The 16,709-nt window shown below is 35.3% G+C and overlaps 1 protein-coding gene across 2 annotated transcripts in view; it reads right to left on the minus strand.

The window, feature by feature from the left end:
- Plod (procollagen lysyl hydroxylase) overlaps nt 1-16,709 on the minus strand; it is a 339,227-nt gene that overhangs the window by 127,975 nt on the left and 194,543 nt on the right. The gene's annotated exons all lie outside the window — the stretch shown is intronic.

Genomic DNA, 16,709 nt, shown 5'->3' on the forward strand with positions numbered 1-16,709 from the left:
CAATGGGACTATTATTATTATTATTTTCGTGACACCTACAAGGAGTCCGAAGACTCATCGCCAGAGATCGTCTATTGTACAACTTTCCTTCTCCACCAAACCTCTACTACCAATCATCTACATCAGCGCCATCTACTGCCCACCACTGCTAATATTTTTTGTCTGTAAATTGTGTGTGTTCTGAAGGGCCAATTTGTCTGTATGCGGAATGAAAAACCCTGTTAGCTGATCTGAAAAAAATCAGATCGGCTAACTCGCCTTAGATTGAAAAAGTCCGTATAAAGATTCCTCCTGTCATGAAAAGCTTAGGCCTTTTCCAATTGAAGGGCACAATGTACTGTCGTTCTTCCAATTGTGTTATACATTTTTTTTTTAATTGTATGATAGTCCTCCCATTCTATGAGGGTGGTCTGAAAAGTTCTTGGCCTCGACCATAGATGGAAACATTATTGGCAAGATTTTTTTTTCTAAGTTGGAATATCTGTCTCATAAGCATCCATATGCAACTGCAAAGTCATTCTATCAAGTAGTTTGTTTTTTATACAGCTGTCTGAAACAAAAGTGTTGTCTGCATCCCTTTAAATGGATAAAATTGAGTATTGTGCAGTTATAAAATTCATTGTAAAAGAAGGTATAATGCCAAAAGAAATTCATTCATGGTTCATAAAAGTTTATGGGCACTCTTTGCCTTTGTTTACGACAACTAAGAAATGGGCTACCCACTTTACACATGGCCATACTACTACACGTGGATCATCATCCTTGAAGATGATCCACGTAAAGGACATCCAAAAAGTGTAACAACACCAGAAATCATTGATCAAGTGCACAATATGGTGTTGGATGACTGGCGAGTCAAAGTGCTTGAAATTACTGAGACTATTGGCATTTCAAAAGAATGTGTAGGATATATTTTGCATGAAGAATTGCAAATGAAAAAACTTTGTGCAAGATGGGTGCTGCACTTGCTCACAGCAGATCAAAAATGCACTCGCATGAAAATCTCTGAACAGTGCTTAAAATGTTTTAACAAGAATAAAACTGATTTTGTGAGTAGATTTATTACTATGGATGAGACTTGGATTCAACCATTACACACCAGAATCCAAACAGCAGTCAAAACAGTGGACAGAATCTGGTTGTTCAGCGCCAAAGAAGACAAAGTCAATACCACCAGCAGGAAAGGTCATGGCATCAGTGTTTTGGAATACTAAAGGCATTTTCTTTATTAATTATCTTGAAAAGGGTAAAACAATAACTGGAGAATATTATTCCGATCTTTTAACCAGACTAGATGTAAAAAAAAAAATTTCAGAGAAAAGACCTAGTTTGCAGAAGAAAAAAAAATCATCTTTCATCAGGACAATGCACCTGCCCACAAAGATGTTTTGGCAATGGGTAAATTAAGGGATCTGCACTATGAATTGTTGAAACATCCGCCCTATTCCCCAGATTTGGCTCCCTCTGATTTCTATCTCTTCCCGAAACTAAAACTCTTCCTCGCTGGTCAGTGTTTTTCTTCAAATCAAGAGGTGATTGCAGCTATAGAGGGGTATTTTTCAGATCTAACTGAGAACCACTGCAGGGACGGGATAATGATGCTGGAGAATCGCTGTAATGTCTTAGTCTTAAGGGAGATTATGTTGAAAAATAAAAATAATTTTGAAATTATAAATTCATTTTTTCATTGTTAGGTCGAGAATCTTTCAGACCACCCTCATAAAGAGCCTAAACAGTTCAGCTGAACATTCCTTAAGCAAACATGTTGATATTTCATCTGTCCAAATTGCCAAATTCTTATCCAGGTTATGCAATAGCTCAGAACCTCCTTCTCATGCTTCTCTATCATTTCATCCAATGTAGCACTGTGCACCATGTTATATCCAACTGGTTGATAAATTTTAGTGAACTGAGCACTCATTATTTGAACAATCACATCTGCTTCTGACACAAGAGTATCATCTGTGTTTGGTATTCTTTCACATTCATTCATTCATTCTTTCTTTCTTTCTTTCACATGAAGCAAAAAGAAAAAATTCTTTTGGTCTATCTTTAGTCTGCATAGCCAATTTCTCTTCATATTCTGACTTGGGTTTCTGTACAAGGTTTGCAACTTTTGTGGCATATGTTTTATATATTTCATAACTCCTCTCACTTGTAATTTCATGATATTCATTCCACATCACCGTCTTGTTTCACAATCATTTCACTTTCACCCTATTTGATCTTCACTCTATGAATACATATTCAGATACTACTGCATCATCTAAGTATCTTTTTTAAATCCCATGCACCTGATATTTTTCCCATTCTGATAACATGGGACTAAACATAGTATTTTTCTTAGTTTGTCATAATTTCCAGCTGTATTTCAGTAAACTGTCTAATCAACATGGCATGATCACTGTCACCAACTGGTAGCAAAACAATTCTGTCCTTAACTCAGACTTTGTCTGATGGTATGATCAAATCTAACACCCTTTGTTCACGAGTTCCTTCTTTCACATTTTCTTCTTGAGAAAGTTGTCTTGCAACAGTTCAATATGCCAACCTGGTTGGCCGAGTGGTTAGTGGACTGAGTGGTGAAGACAATTGTTCAGTAGATGCCCTCCCTTGATGAGTCTTTGGACTCCTTGGAGGTGTCATGTAATAATAATAAATTCTCCTTTATTCTTATCATGATAAGAATAAAGGAGAATGAGTTTTAATAAATTTAGTTAATCCTTTATCCAAGTGTAAGCAAACAAAGTTTGTGCCTGAAGTATCTTGAGGACTGAGGCAACTCGTGGTAAAGGTGGACCAAGCTCTCATTACTCCTTGTCTTAGTATCTCCCATAATGCAAAGCACATCTCCTTGTGAACATGTATAATGCTATGCATCAAGGGAAGAGCCACTACCCAGACCAGTTTCAACCTTTATTGAGGTCTCGTCAGTGGGAGCCAGACCCAGAGGTGGTGATACTAAGGTGGAAGCAATGAAATCATATTTACCTATGAGTTTTCTCTACTAGCCAATCAATGTTCAGATAATTTTAAGTCACCCATAATGATTACTCTTTTAGTACCCATCAGGAAGTTGTCAACACATTTCATCAACCCCATTATCTGTACTGCCAGGTTGGTAGCAATGCCCAACCATATATTTCATCCTACTAGTCTCCACTTCACACCTGAAAGTCTCAAATTCAGTGCTACATGGGACATAATTGCTGTTATTGTTTTCATGAGTTTCTATCCTAACAATTTAAATCAAGTGAGATCATTAATAGTACCCCCACCTCCCTCTCTCTCATCTGTTTTGTCCTTCCTAAAAATACTATATGCTTAAATCTGGTTACTGCATGTAATCTTAAGAGCCAACTTTCACTAATATCAACAATTTTAGCCCAGAACATATTCACCGAGACAACAAACTCAACCCCTTTTTTCCACATGCTCCTGGTATTTGTGTATAGACATTATTTGACTTGAATTAGACAAGAGGAATGAATAGACCATGAAACTTTCAGAATTTGCTAAGGCTTTAGACAGGGTACAGCATGGAAGACCATTGCATGCCATGTTGGAAAATATGGGATTGGATTATAAACTATTAGCTTTGACAAGAGGATAGTAAGCAGACAAATATCAAAAAGTGACGTATGAGGAATGCAAGTCTGCAAGATTTAAGGTGATCAATAGTGTATCTCAGGGATAAGTCCTTCGTCCACTGTTATTCAATCTTTATATTAGTAACAATAGGAGGAATTTAACAGGAGACATACAGCTGTATGTATGTGTATTGTTAAATCCCTTGGATCATCAACAAAGAGTATGTTTACTGATTATGCAAAGATAGGCAAGGTAATCAGGTATGCAGTTCATGTAGAATAATTTGAATAGCCTGGAACCGTGGGTATGTGAAAAAGACTATCAGTTCAAAATCTGTAATGCAAAGTTATGCACTTTTTGTGTGATGAAATATGAAACAGCATACCGAGTTGGTTGGTTGGATTATGCTAGAAGTAATCAGGCTAGGAATCTTGGAGTTTTAGTAGATAGAAAGTTGCTCAAGGGCCATAGCAAAGCCTGCAGTATAACTCAGAGGATAATTGAAATAATAAAAGGAACATTGACATGTATGGATAATGAAGTCATTTTATCTCTTTGCAAGGTCTTGATAGAAATGCACCTAAGGTTTTTACAGAAAATTCTTCACTGAAAATTCATCAGGGAAGATTCTTCACAGAAAAAGAAATATAATGATGCATAAATAGGAAAAACAAATGCAAACTTATTTAATTTTATTTAGCTTTTATTGCAATATTTTTTATTCTGTATAAAGTGAAATTAATATTTTATATTTTACTGATCAGCGAGTTCCCTAATTTGTTTATTTCTTCAAATGCTAATCCACTTTTTTTTTTTTTACTTAGACACTACTAGATTTAAAGATGGGATATTAATTTTTTTTTACAAAACTGACAGGGTGGTTAAAGCACCAAATTTAAGAATGTTTATTTTTGTTACCTTTCATCATTTTTTGCACTGCTCACTTAAGACACTCATCTATATGTTTTTATCTATTTATTTATTTAATTTTTTACTGAATTAATTCAGAAGATGAAGTGCTTTCAATTATAGGATACCCATGTATTTTGGAAATGACAGTAAAATTACATAAATCCTTTCACAATGCAAATCAGCTTAAAGCAATATCTGTGACTGAAATACTAGTCTTCTTCAATCTTATTTCTCAATACTAGTATTTTATGAAACGAAGAAATTTTTAAAATTGATATGTGATAATATTTATCTTCTTAAAAAAAAATGTCCATGATCCCAAAGTGAAATATATACAGTTAATTAATTCTCTGCTGAACAGTTCGAAAATAAACTGTAATCAGAAATATCTGTAGGTGAAATTGTTAACTAAAGTAGTTAGAATAGTTGACCTGATTGGCTGAGTGATGGTTAATATACCCACTCTCCAACCACATAGTTAATTCTCAGAATTATTAACTACATATTTCACTTTACACATTAATTTTAAAATTTCTTTGTCATAAAATACTAGGTATTGGGAAATAAGATGAAGACTGGTAATTTCAGCTACAGATGAGAATTTTTGCCTTAAGCTGATTTATATCATGAAAGGATTTATGTAACTTTACAATCATTTTCTTTAACATACTTACTCAGAGGTGCACATAATTATAGTCTTAACCTAGCTCCGTAAAACAATAATAACCTTCAAAATCTCTTTGTTGTGATGTGCTATCCAATCGTTTCTATGATCTTGTAAACAAAAGCTCTCCATCTCACCCATACTCTTGTTTTTACTTCAATAATTGTAAGTTCAAGTTGATAAGTTCCTTTATGTTGTTTAACTTTTTTGCAGTCATCCCTTCTCATGTCATCAGTCTTCCTCAACACAACTGCTTTTTCCAATGATTCATCTGTTCACATAATATGCACAAAGTACATTAACTTCTACCAATTATATATTTGGTTTAATCCTTTATCCAAGTGTAAGTAAACTAAGTTTGCACCTGAAGTATTTTCAGACTAGGGCAACTTGTTGTAAAGGTGGAATAAGTTCTGATCACTTGCCTTAGTATCTCCCATAATGCAAGTCCTTGAGGACATGTATAATGCTATGGGAAGGGCCACTACCCAGACCAGAAACTTTCATAAACTTACATTAACTTCTGTTTAGTGTTTTGGTTACTATTCTGTTTACAAAATCTCTTTACTAACTAGGAAAAGTGGAATTAGTTTCAAAATACATGAGTATCCTATAACTTACATTAACTTCTGTTTAGTGTTTTGGTTACTATTCTGTTTACAAAATCTCTGTACTAAGTAGGAAAAGTGGAATTAGTTTCAAAATACATGAGTTTCCTATAACTGAAAGCACCTCATCTTCTGAATTAGTTCAGTAAAATATATATATTATTATTCTTTTTTTTTTATTATTATTATTATTATTCCAAAGACTCATCGCAGGAGGACACCTACAACCGTCTCAACCACTACACCGAACCTGTATTACAAATCATCTCCATCAACGCCATCTACAGCCCACCTCCACCACCACCGCAACTAGTATTTTTTGTCTGTAAATTGCGTGTGTTCTGAAGAGCCGATTTGTCTGTATGCGGGATGAAAAACCCAAGTTACATATATATGAGGTCTGAATCAGGTTATGCTAGGTGTGCAATGCTCATCCGTGAAATAGAAATATCACCAATATTATATTTTTGCATTTATTTCTGTTAAAGCCCCCCCCCCCCTTTTTATATATGAGTACTATGAGAGCTCTACTCCAATCATCGGGAATTCTTCCCTCTGTCCAGGCCTTCTGAACTATGCAGTGCAGCCACTGTAAGACTTTTATACCACCATACTTCAGCATTTCTGGTCGAATATCATCTACTCCTGCTGCCTTTCCACATTTCAAGCCTTTGATGGCTTTTTCTACTTCAAGTATGGATATGTATTCCTGACTGCATGCCTGGTCAGTGTTTTTTATCACTGTGCTGTCATCACTGTTTGTTTCATTTAGCAGTTTTTCAAAGTAATTACTCCATACTTCAAAGATATCTTTTTCTCCTGTTTTCATGTCACCTTTATCATCTCTAACTCCTTTAACAGCACTCTTTCCTCAATTCCTAAGCTTCTTCAACAGCCTCCAGAATATTTTGCCACCTTCTTGATATTTATTTTCTATATTCTTGCAAAAGTCCTCCCATGACTTTTGTTTAGCTTTCTTACATTTTTCTCTGTATTCTGTAAGAGTAAAAGCTGACTTATTTGCCAGGAACTTTTGATATGCTTTCTTCTTTTCCTTCACTGCCTCTTTAACTTCCTGTGTCCACCAGGGAGTTCTGATTTTTTTTATCTTTGCAGACAACCTCACCACATGCCTCTCTGGCAGAATCAATCAATGTTTTCTTCAGAGTTTGCCACTGAATCTCCAAGGTTTGATTCCTGTTCTCAAACTCTTTCATTTTCTTTTCAATAATCTTTCTGTATTTTAGTCTACAGTTCACATCCGAGAGCTGCTCAACTTTTATTCGCTTTAAAACTTTCTTACATGTTATTCTTTTCAATATGAAATTCAATTTTATCCTCCTCAAGACTAAATAGTGATCGCTTCCAATTTCAAATCCTCTGTACACTCTGGTGTCCTGCACCAGGGAGAAAACATCACTATCAACAATAACATAGTCAATGAGACTTTTCTTATTCCTAGCCTCTTCTCTCCATGTGAATTTGTGCACATTTTTATTTTGGAACATGGTGTTAGTAATAACCAGTCCATGTCCTGAGCAGAAATCCAACAGATATTTGCCATTATTATTAGCTTTGCTCTTTTCTCCAAATTTTCCCAAAATATTTTTGTATGTCTCACAATCATTTCCTACTCTGCTATTTAGATCCTTGGCCAACAAGGACCAACTTTTCCTTTTTCATTGTGTCAGTTGCTTTTTCTAAAGCGTCAAAAAATTCTTCCACTTCTACCTTAGAACCTTCTGTGGGACCATAGGCACAAATAAACCTCATTGTCCAGTTACCCATTCTCACATTTGCTCACATTACTCTACTTGAGACTGACTGCCATTCAAGAAGATTAGCCTCATATTTTGTGTTGAATACTATGGCTACTCCTTCTTTTCCTTGATTGTCATTGCCTGAATATAACATTTTGTATTTATTGCTCAGAAAGATCTCACCAGTTTTGGTCTTTTTTGTTTCAGTCACCCCTATTATGTCGATCTGGTACTTATCTAATTCCTCAGCTAGTTCCATTTCTTTGCCATTCAGGCTTCTTACGTTGATAGTACCGATCTTTAACTCTGGTGATGTTGAGTTGGGGTTTGTTTTCAGATTTGTTCCAGTAGCTGACTTTTTGCTGTTCGCCCTGGTTCCCTGGCGAAAACAACGGGGGCCTTGTTTAACCGGGCGACGCCCCAGCTGGCATGAAATTTTGTCATGTTGTACCATCATTTTTTATTTTGGTTTAACCAATAAGAATACAATTTGGTCGGCTAAATCCCAAATTGCCAGCCCATCCTCGTTTGTTTATCAAAGTAGATACCCAACAGGGTGCACCACGAGAAGGTGAGGATTGGACATTAGGTCAGAAGCCCTGGTCGGTTCTCCGCATTCCTTTAAAGGCTATGTGGAGGTCTCCTCTCAGTTATACAGCTTTGACCCTTAAGCACCCCATGGAAATTATAAAAATTTTTAAATGTGCTCCTTGAGTATAATCCTCTTTTAGATAGTAATTTAAAGGACTTGACTGTATTTCAAGGAACTTCCACAGTTCAAAATGATATCATTAGTACTATATCTGGTGTGGTTAAAGATGTTACATGCCATGTTAGTTGCATCTGATATCGAATATACCAAATGCAATGCAAACTGATTTCAAGTTTTATATATATATATATATATCTCTATATATATATTAATTAATTAATTAGATGGACGAGCAGTAGTTTTCTTTTTTTGCAGGTCAAGCTTGACCTGCAAAAAAAGAAAATGTTATGGAGAATTTACAAGGAGAAAGGTGATCAATACACCCATGAGCAGCAAGGCTCAAGCTAAGAAGGCTACCAGCATAGTAAGAAAAGCTAAATCAGATTATGAGAAGACCTTAGCCAAAGAGATCAAGGGTAACCCCAAAGAGTTCTTCCGCTATGTGGAAAGATAACTTTAGTGGGTGCTGCTGGAATTGAGGTGACAAAATCAGATGTAATAGTCGAGTTACTGAGTGATCCCTTTTCAAAAGTCTATCACCCAAGTGAGGATATCTCTGTACCTGTAGCAATAACTAATGTGAGAATTGAAGCTAAGAAATCAGAGGTATTTAATATATTGCAAAATTTAAATGCAAACACTGCTGTAGGCTTAGATAGAATATCAGCTCGGGTGTTGCGTGAATGTGCAAATGAATTGTCAACCCCTCTTACTTGGATATTTAATTTAAGTTTGAACTCTGGTATGGTCCCTAGGGAGTGGAAGTTAGGCAAAGCGGTTCCTTTGCATAAGGGTGGCTCTAAAACTGTGGTAGTTAATTACAGACGAATCATCATCTCAGGAGTAGTGGTAAAAGTATTGGAAAAGTTGGTTAAAGACAAAATTCAAGAATGGGTGGATCAGGATATGATACTCTATAGAGGCCAACATGGTTTTGTTAAAGGTAGATCCTGCCTCAGCAATCTATTAACTTTTCATAATAGAATGACATCTGAGTTGGACAAAGGAACTGGCTACACAGTGGTATTTCTGGATTTTGCTAAGGCTTTTGACCCCATAGAACACTGTTACGCAAATTGGATCAGATGGGAATGGATACTAAATTGGTGATATGGATAGGTGAATGGCTCAGGGAGAGATGCCATAAGGTGGTGTATGGAGGAGTCGAGTCTAGGATGAGGCAGGTGACCAGTGGTGTGCCTCAGGGCTTGGGCCATTGTTGTTTAATTTGTATATAAATGATATAGAAAATGGCTTACGGGGAGATATTCAGTTGTTTCTGATGATGCAAAGTGGGGTAGCGCAATAAAAAATTCAAGCTGATGTTGAAAGTTTGCAGGATGATTTAAATAAGCTGGTAGAATGGGCAAAAGATAACGGATGTCAATTCAATGTGGAAAAGTGTAAAGTCATGCATTTTGGGATTAAAAGATTACCAGCTGTGTACTACATTGATGGAAAGGTACTCCAAGAGATTGATGAGACTAGGGACTTAGGGGTGTTGGTAGATAGGGAGATGAAGTTCAGAGGACACATTGCTAAGGTGTCCAAGATTGCACATAGGATTACTTGGTTGTTGAGGAACACACTGACCTGCAGAGATAAAGAGGTTATTATTCCCCTTTATAAAGCGTTGATACTTCCACATTTGGATTACTGTGCTCAGGTCTGGCCACCTGGATTCCTTCGAGATGAGGAGGCTGTGAAGAGGGGTCAGAGAAGAGTGACTAAGTTGATAAGTGATGCAAAAAATGCTCCCTACATTGATAGACTGAGAGCTTGTGGATTGCAGAGGTTGGTTGATAGGCGGAGAAGAGGGGATATGATAGAAACATTTAAATTACTGAAAGGTTTTTATAGGATTGATGCAGGGGAAATGTTTCAGCTGTGTGATAGTGATGGAAGAACAAGAGGTCATCCCTGGAATTTTAAAGAAGAGTATGGTTAACAAGGGTGTCAGAACAAAGTTTTTTGCCTGGAGGGTGGTGAATGAGTGGAATTCATTGCCTGACTTGGTTGTGAGCTCTTTGTCTGTAAATGAATTCAAGAAGAGATATGACAGATATCGTTTTGCTAGTTTGGATCTCCCGCGATGAGTCTACTGACTCCATGGAGATACCCGTAATAATAATAATAATAATAAATCATAATAATAATAATAATAATTTTGCTTTTCATAAATTGAGAGCTTTCTGTGTCCAATGGCTGTATTATAAACAGCAGTTACACATATTTTCTGGAACTGAAAATTTGAAAGCAGATATTAGGACAAATGTGTTTAATTAGCTGCTATGTTTATTGCTACAATAAAGCTGTTTTGTTTGCATGCATGTAGCATAGTCTGTGGGAGCAGAGTCTTTTTCCATTAAGTGTGTTGTTTGAGTTGTCTCTAATTATACTAATTGTTCCTAAATATAGAACACAGGTGTTAAATGTTATTTAGTGATAAACAAAGCTACTTGTTTTTCTTGTTTGTGCAGTGTAGCATCTGTTGAAGTTGGAAAGTTTCTTAACGATATAGGAACATTTTTATTCTAGTCTTTGGAGACAACAAACATAAAAAAAATTTATCTATTCCTGAATAAAATTGAATACTTTGTGTATTATAAGAAGTTGTTGATCTACAACAAAATACTAGCATGTGCGAGATATCTATTATTGAGAGGGCAGAAGAGCCACTGACATTAAATTTAAAAAAAATAATAATAATAAAAATAAAACTAATGAATGTGGGATTCCCGAAAGTGTGGATAATTCCGATAACGATTGGATATTATGCATGCTATTATTGCGTAAAATGTATATACCGTCTCAGTAAAGAAAATAAAATTATTAGAAAATGAAGCGAAATAGACATAAACAGAGAAATACACATAACATACACAACAAATTTTACAAGATGATCTACTGCTCCATCCAACTGCATGCATTCCTGCCATGCCTAAATGAAGCACCTGATCGATATTATTAGTGCATTGGATTAGCCTCTGCCTATAGTTTTAAACTGAACTACTAAATGTATAAATGGCTGTTTATTATTGGTTAGTTATTTATACTTTGCAAACAAATCTCTTTTCCTCTCTTCATAAGTATTTTTTTTTTAAATTATGGCAATACAAATTCACTTATTCGTGTCTAGACTTGATAGGATCGTATGCTATTCACTCTACCCAACAACTTATAGGACACACATATCACAAATGTTAATTATTAATAATTCATTTGTCACGAATGAAAGTATTTCTACTCATACTTATTCTTTCCTTTATATTTCCCATTCTCACATGGCTTAAAAATTATGGTTCACATATTTACAACCTTTGAGTGATTCAAATATACCAACCAAATATAGCATTCTCCTTTATTATTTTCTAATATATGTTAAAACAAACATTGTCTCCCACTCTATGTAGATTTGGTTACAATTAACTAATAAATTAAAGTATTGAAAGTCATCCTACAATTAATTGCATTGGACCAATTAATATGCGCACTGATTCACTATGCACTCTTAAAACTTTCATACATCAATAAAAATGCAATCATAAGGTAAAACTGATGTCAATACTGCAGCGCAGGTTGCATAAACTACACGACAGCATATCCAACTGAAATGGGCATGTGACATAGCTGATATATATATATATATATATATATATATACAGGGTGTTCGGGATAAATTTGACAGTTTCGTAAGGAAAAAGAAAATCTTCTTTGTATCTATTAAATTTAATGAATTGACAAAAAAACATTACAGGCAGAGTTAATTACAATACTATCAACAAGATTTACTCAAAATAACCACCATTAGCATCGATCACAGCTTCAATTCTGCTTCGGAACCTCGAACAAGCTGATGCTACAGTCTCCCTGGGAAGGGCCGCAAAAACTGTTTTAATTTTATCCATTAACTGGGCTTTTGTATTACTGGAAGTGCCATACAAAATAATCCATGGGGTTAAGGTCTGGGGAGTTTGGAGGCCAAACATTTGGACTGGTGAAGTCGTAGAAATTTTCAGACAACCATTTTTGACTTTTCCCAGAGGTGTGGCAAGGGGCCGAATCCTGCTGCCATACATACGGCCTACCATTGGCTACCCTTGTTATCCAGGGCTTGACTACAGTTAGCAACTCCACGAACAAAGCCCGAATTCCAATGCCAGGGTTCTTCAACACCTGTTCCTGCAGATTTGCGAGGAATTCTGCTGTACGAACGCAATCAGATCGTCTGCTAGGGATCTTTCTTCTTTCTACATCCTCGTAGTCACCATTGCAAGTCTCTAGTTCATGCCTGATTGTTTTTACTGTATTCAGGGAGCATTGGGCAGCAGTCGTAATATCCTTATTTTGATGGCGGGCACGAATCATCATGATACAAGTTATTCTCTTCCAGGTGGGTTCCAGCTATCCATCCTTTCTGACATCTTGTATATGAATGAAGAAGGGTCCAAACTTTTAAATGAAGAGAAGTGTGTGTTAATACATGTAACTTACGGAAAAATATAATTAATTATAAATATGTCAAATTTATCCCGAACACCCTGTATATATATATATATATATATATATGTCGTAGGGAAATGATGAAAATAGGGATTTGATCAAATCCCTAAGGGATATGATCAATTCATGGAAGATGTTAAAATAACAACTCTGTGGGGTGATTTCCCTGAAGAAAGTAAGTGATTTGATCAAATCCCTTAACTGTTTTAGTGAAAAGATGAAATAATATTGTTTAGATATTAAAAGTATTTATTTAGTAAACCATGCATTATTAAATGTAGAATAGTTAATACAACAATAGTCATTGAAACACAAATTATTTATTCGAAACTAATTAACAAAAGAAATAGGTACTTAAGCTGATATTTTTAAAAACAAAAAGGATATTTTTAGTGAAATTTTAAACATTTTTCGTGAATGTAATTAATAAATAATAATGTTTGTTCATTTTTATTAAAACACGTTGTTGATTTGTGGCATCTCGAGTTACAAAGTACGTTACTTTTTTTACAGGCACATCTTTTTGTTTTACATTGTAATTTGGATTGCTCACAGGAACACTTCTTAAATCCTTGACCTCCAAATATGGATAATTTTCCTGCAATCTCATGCAGACTTAGGTTAAACTGTGAAACTGTTTCGGTAAATGTTGTAGTAGCTATTTGAAGAGCGTTTCTAGGTAGCCAATCTTTTATAATTCCAACTGAGGTACCAATTTGGTATAAATTATTTTTTATATCTAATACGATCCCCACGATGTTATTTCCATCTAATGGGCCTCTATCTACCTTAGATACATACACCAAAACTGTGGAATTCACTAACACATCTTTAAATTTCTTCAAAGAAACTTCTTTCATATTTTCAGCTGATCTTTTCAGGTGTTTTGCAGCATTTTCCCTCTGATCTTTAATGCTCTCTTCTTTTTGGCATAAATAGCATAGAATTTTCGATCCATATCCTTCTTTACCTACTATATTCCCACATATTGAGTGCACCGGATTTTTACAAATGTCACATGAATGGGCTCTAGTAGATTCCATTCTACAAACAACACAATATGCTTTACTGTCGCTGACAGTTGCTTCCCCTTCTGATGCAAGTAACACTACAGATGTTTTAACTGTTGAAGCAGGAGTTGAAGTAGAGTTGTTAACTGGTTCGAGTTGTCTTATTGTCGATAAAGAAATTGATTAAATTTCTGGTAGATCCTCTAAATTTATAGCCTTTTTGGTGAGTAAATCAGCTGCCGGTAGATCGTGTGACATTGAAGTGTTATTGTTGGTTGATTTAACTATTAATAGATCATTTGAAGTTGAAGCATTGTAATCAATTAATTCAGATGCTGGTGGATCTTTTGAAGTTGAAGTGTTGTTGTTGTTGTTCTCTAAGAAAGCTGCTGGCAAGTCTTCTGGTGTTAAAATAATGTCATGGTCCTGCTGATTAAGAAATAGATCCAAGTCCTCTTCAGTAACAAGTTTTTCAAGCAATTCTTTCGAAATATGACTAGATTGGAGTCCTGTTTTTGGTTCTGTTCCAAATAAAGCTTTGTAAGGTGATTGTTTAATGGTTCGATGAAAAGAGGAATTCTTTTGGAATTGAACAAAGTAACAACCTATAGACCAATTTTTTGTGTCATTGTCAATTAGCCAAGCACGTAACATAGCTTCAACATCTTGATTTGATCGCTCAACAGATCCTTGACTAGCTGGATGTCTAGGCCTACCATTTACAATTTTGCACGTTGGCCACAGGTTTGTCAATTCTTGTATGACAGCAGCCGTAAACTCACGGCCATTGTCGCTTTGTAGTATATGAGGACAACCTACTTCCAAAAATATTTTTAATAGCTCCATTGCTACTTCAGCAGCCTCTTTTTTGTAATCAACGGTCGAAGAAAGCTGAATTTCGTCACGTGGTCCTGGTAGTTTAATAGCCATTTGTAATTTCTATCTGGTGTCGACTGTAAGTCAACTAAATCGACTTGGCCACGATGACTGAAGTCGCTAGATACAATTGGGCAAACAACGATTCCTTTGTTTGGAAATTTTTTTTACTGACATACCATGCACAGCTTTAAAAACTCCAGTACAACTGAAGTAGGTATTAGGTATTTCGATTTCAAACTATACAGCATTTTATCTCTTCCTCCATGGCCAGTTGAATGATGGGTTTCCCGAAGTATGTGGTAAAAATTTTCCGTTGGTACTATTTTCACAATTGGATCGAATTCAGACTTTCTCTTCAAAATCAAAGATTTTTTAGTACCTACTTCCATAACATCGTATTTTTTTCCATAATACTACTGTTTATGTGTCCGTTGCAGTTTAAGTAGTGGGGCTAATTTAAATTGTTCAATCATTGTGACAGCTTCTTCTATCCTTTCGCGAGTCCACAAAGGTTTTTCTTTTTCATGCCGCTTGTTCAAAAACGTCCTGACAGTTTCATTGAACTGTTCTTCAGATACAAATTCGGTCAGAGTGATTTTTTTCTATATCTGAACTCATTTTTCTACGGTAGGTACTTGATAAAACTTGAAATATAGAAAACAATAATAAAAATGCGCGCAACCTTCCTCGCGTAATGTTTGGCCAGCACAGACGCCAGAGGGGAGCTTGTATCCACGAAAAATGTTTAAAATTTCACTAAAAATATCCTTTTTGTTTTTATTCTACATTTAATAATGCATGGTTTACTAAATAAATACTTTTAATATCTAAACAATATTATTTCATCTTTTCACTAAAACAGTTAAGGGATTTGATCAAATCACTTACTTTCTTCAGGGAAATCACCCCACAGAGTTGTTATTTTAACATCTTCCGTGAATTGATCATATCCCTTAGGGATTTGATCAAATCCCTATTTTCATCATTTCCCTGTGACACACACACACACACACACACACATACTAGGGGAGATCTCCCCCCCCATGACTATTCTGCCCAACCACCCCTGGTAGGCTGGTTCTCCTTGAATTATGATGACTCGAAAGCCCCCCCCCCCCTCCCCCCATGGCACCCAACCCCTCCGAGTTCCAGACTGGTTCTCCTTTTTTTTTTGAAACTCAGGCCCCTGAGTTTCAAATAACTTGACAAAAAATGTGACACAAAAATTACAAAAAAAGGCTTATCGTTTTATATTATAGAGTAGATATATATATATATATATATATATATATATACACACACAGGACCAGCACATAGTATTTTTCTTGTGTGTGCGATTAATATTCGGTGCCTTTCCAAAAAAGTTTATTTTTAATAAAGTGTGAATAAAACGAACAGGAAATTAAAAACAAATGAAAACCGCTTTACAGTATAATGTTACCTACGGATTATTCCTGCTTATACAAATTTTTCCAAGTTATATAAATTTTCAAAATAATATAAAATAGTAATATAAAGTTAAGAGATTTATTCAAATATGCTTTACATTAATTTTGTATTAATAAATAAATTAATTTTGAAGATTCAACGAAAACAGATAAAGAGAATTTTACAAGAATGTTTCGCATTGGGCTAGTGAGTTCGCCGATTATTTTGTGTCGCTGACGCCGCCTTAACAGCCCACTAATATAACAAGCTCGAATGTCGAGAAGAATGAGTTATCAGTAGTATGCAGACTTTTAGGGCCAGACCACATGCATCTGATCCGATTAAAATTAAGATACGGCCCTTACCTGGAACTCAACAATTACTCATAAGTTGATTTATGATACATCAAAAAATAAAGAACTATTTTAGGTATATTTTCATAAATTTTAATCAAAAAATTACATATAATCGGGTCCAGGATACATTTTCAGAATTTATTTGTTTGTTTCCAGGAAGACCTGAAGGGGCCCGAACGGAAGATGATGTACATTCATAATTATATGTACCATTCTGTACCATTCGTTGTTCGTTTAAATCTTATCTCATATTTTTTGACATCTTTTAGGTGCCTTTTCTTCTGCG

Source organism: Typopeltis vanoorti, chromosome 4 (genome assembly GCF_054136105.1).
Source record: "Typopeltis vanoorti isolate ZY-2024b chromosome 4, IOZ_Tvanoo_1.0, whole genome shotgun sequence".
Classification (NCBI taxonomy): Eukaryota; Metazoa; Arthropoda; class Arachnida; order Uropygi; family Thelyphonidae; genus Typopeltis; species Typopeltis vanoorti.